At 39.0% G+C, this 2,610-nt stretch overlaps 1 pseudogene; it reads left to right on the forward strand.

Annotated features, from left to right (window-relative positions):
- The first annotated feature begins 1,148 nt into the window (after positions 1-1,148).
- LOC102830269 lies at positions 1,149-1,637 on the forward strand (annotated as a pseudogene).
- Positions 1,638-2,610: the final 973 nt, after the last annotated feature.

Genomic DNA, 2,610 nt, shown 5'->3' on the forward strand with positions numbered 1-2,610 from the left:
ATGCTGTCTGTGATAGGATAATATATTTACATCTACAAGGAAAGCCAGTTAATCCAACAATCATTCAAATTTACACATGAACCACAAAGCCAATGATGATGAAATTGAAGAATTCTACCAACTTCTTTAGTCTAAAATTGACAAAACATGCAATTAAGACATACTGATAATTACTAGCAATCAGAATGCAAAGGTTGGAAACAAAGAGGAAGGACCAGTAGTTGCAAAATATGGACTTGGTCATAGAAACGATACTGGATATTGTATGATAGAATTTTGAAAGACTTGTTCATTGCAAATACCTTTTTTAAACATCATAAAAGATGGCGTTACACATAGACTTCAGCAGACAGAATATACAGAAATCATATTGACTACATCTGTGGAAAGAGATGGTGGAAAAGCTCCATATCATCATCCAAAAGAAGGCCAGGGCCAGACTGTGGAACAGACCGTCAATTGCTCATATGCAAATTCAGGCTGAAGCTGAAGAAAATGAAAACAAGTCCATGAGAGCCAAAATATGACATCAAATATATTCCACCTGAATGTAGAGAACATCTGAAGAACAGATTTGATACATTAGACACTAAAGAACCAAGACCAGAAGAGTTCTGGGATGCCGTGAAGAACATCAAACAGGAAGAAAGCAAAAGGTCATTAAGAAGACCAGAAAGAAGGAAACCAAAATCAAAGTCAAAGAGTCTCTGAAACTCGCTCTGCAGTGCAGACATGCTAAAACACATTGAAGAAATGAGGAAGTAAAAGGTGAATAGGAAATTTCCAAGGGCAGCTAGAAAAGACAAAGTCAAACATTACAGCGAAAGCTGCAAAGACCTGGAGTTAGAAAACCAAAAGGAAGAACACACCCAGTATTTCTCATGTGAAGGGAAATGAAGAAAAAATCCAAGCCTCAACTTAAAAAACCCAATGAAGGATTCTGTGGGCAAAATATTGAATGATGCAGAAATCATCAAAAGAAGATGGATGAAATACATAGAATCACTGTACCAGAAAGAAATAGTCCATGTTAAACCTTTCAAGAGGGAGCATATGATCAAAAGCCAATGATCCCGGAGTTCTCATGAAATCTCCCAGGACCCACCACTCTTCCTCTTCCCGTAAGCGGCCCGAGGTAATCTCACAAAATGTTTCGCTACTCACTTAACCCAGAAAACCCCACAAAATCATGCAAATCCAGAGGTTCAAATCTCTGGGTCCATTTTAAGAACACCTGTGAGACTGCCCAGGCCATCAAGGGTATGCATATCCGGAAAGCCACCAAGTATCTTAAAGATGTCACTTTGCAGAAGCAATGTGTACCATTCCGACGTTACAATGGTGGCGTTGGTAGGTGTGCCCAGGCCAAACAGTGGGGTTGGACACAGGGTCGGTGGCCCAAAAAGAGCGCTGAATTTTTGCTGCACATGCTTAAAAATGCAGAGAGCAATGCTGAACTTAAGGGTTTAGATGTAGATTCTCTGGTCATTGAGCATATCCAGGTTAACAAAGCTCCCAAGATGCGCCGCCGAACTTACAGAGCTCATGGTCGGATCAACCCCTACATGAGCTCCCCCTGCCATATTGAGATGATCCTCACTGAAAAGGAACAAATTGTTCCTAAACCAGCCAGATGAGGAGGTTGCCCAGAAGAAAAAGATATCTCAGAAGAAACTGAAGAAACAAAAACTTATGGCTCGGGAGTAAATTTAACTTAAAATAAAATGCACATAAAAGTTAAAAAAAAGAAAAAAAAAAGCCAATGATCCCGAAGAAAGAAATCCAAGATGCTTTGAAGGCATTGGCAAAGAACAAGGCTATGGGAATCAATGGAGTATAAATTGAAATGTTTCACCAAACTGATGCAGTACTGGAGGCCCTCACTCATCTATGGCAAGAAGTTTAGAAGACAGGTGCTTTGTTAGCTGATTGGAAGAAATTCATATTTGTGCCCATTCCAAAGAAAGGTGACCCAAAGGAATGCAGAAATAATCAGACAATATCATTAACATCACATGCAATTAAAATTTTGCTAAAGATAATTAAAAAAATAGCTGTAGCAGTACATTGACAGGAAGCTGCCAGAGGTTCAGGCTGGATCTAGAAGAGGACGTGGAATGACGGATATCATTGCTGATGTCAGATGGATCTTGGCTGAAAGCAGAAAATACCAGATAGATGTTTACCTGTGTTTTATTGGTTACACAATGCCTTTTAATTGTGTTAATTCATGACAAGCTATGGACAACATGGCAGTGAATGAATATTCTGTAACACTTAATTGTGTTCCTGAGAAACCTGCACATAGACCAAGAGACAGTTGTTTGAACAGAACAAGGAAACACAGAATGGTTTAAAATTAGGAAACGTACGCCCCAGAGTTGTATTTTTTCACTAAACCTATTCAGTCTGTATGCTGAGCAAATAATTCAAGAAGCTGGATTATATGAAGAAGAATGTGGCATCAGGATTGGAGGACGACTCATTAACAACCTGCAATATTCAAATGATACAATCTTGCTTTGCTGAAAACAACGAGGACTTAAAATACTTACTGATGAAGATCAAAGACCACAGCCTTTGGTATGGGTTGCATCTCAATGTAAAGAA

This window comes from Chrysochloris asiatica, unplaced genomic scaffold (assembly GCF_000296735.1).
Source record: "Chrysochloris asiatica unplaced genomic scaffold, ChrAsi1.0 scaffold00147, whole genome shotgun sequence".
Classification (NCBI taxonomy): Eukaryota; Metazoa; Chordata; class Mammalia; order Afrosoricida; family Chrysochloridae; genus Chrysochloris; species Chrysochloris asiatica.